The following is a 480-nucleotide window of genomic DNA, read 5'->3' on the forward strand; positions in this document are numbered from 1 at the left end:
TTTCTCATTTATTTATATATATATATACACACACACACACACACACAGTCATACCTTGGTTTTCGACCATAATCTGTTCCAGAAGGCTGTTCGAAACCGATTTGTTTGAAAACAGAAACCACGCTCTTTTTTAAAAAAAAAAAAAATCTTTATTGAACACGTCTGCTCACAATGGAACGCCACACGAGGAAGCGTCACTTCCTCATGTAAGGATGTCAAGTGGCGCATTCAAGTGCACTCAGTTTGGTCGAGAACCGATTTTCGGTCGTAATCCGAGGCATAAAAAAAAACTCGGAATTTTTGGTCGAAAACCGATTTGGTTGAGAACAGAAACGTTCGAAAACCGAGGTTTGACTGTATAATGTCGTATCGGTTAAGCTAGCCATCTTCGGCATTCATTAGGACACTGCGATGTCAATTTGAATGTGCTTAATTGTTCAGCCCTACTTTGTGTGGTTCAAGTCAATATCTGCAAGCTGA

At 39.8% G+C, this 480-nt stretch overlaps 1 protein-coding gene across 1 annotated transcript in view; it reads right to left on the reverse strand.

Annotated features, from left to right (window-relative positions):
- Nucleotides 1–480, reverse strand: part of rdh8a (retinol dehydrogenase 8a) — a 54,641-nt gene that overhangs the window by 20,739 nt on the left and 33,422 nt on the right. The window lies entirely within an intron of this gene.

The sequence above is a fragment of the Hippocampus comes genome, unplaced genomic scaffold, assembly GCF_001891065.2.
Source record: "Hippocampus comes isolate QL1 unplaced genomic scaffold, H_comes_QL1_v1.1 scaffold93, whole genome shotgun sequence".
Classification (NCBI taxonomy): Eukaryota; Metazoa; Chordata; class Actinopteri; order Syngnathiformes; family Syngnathidae; genus Hippocampus; species Hippocampus comes.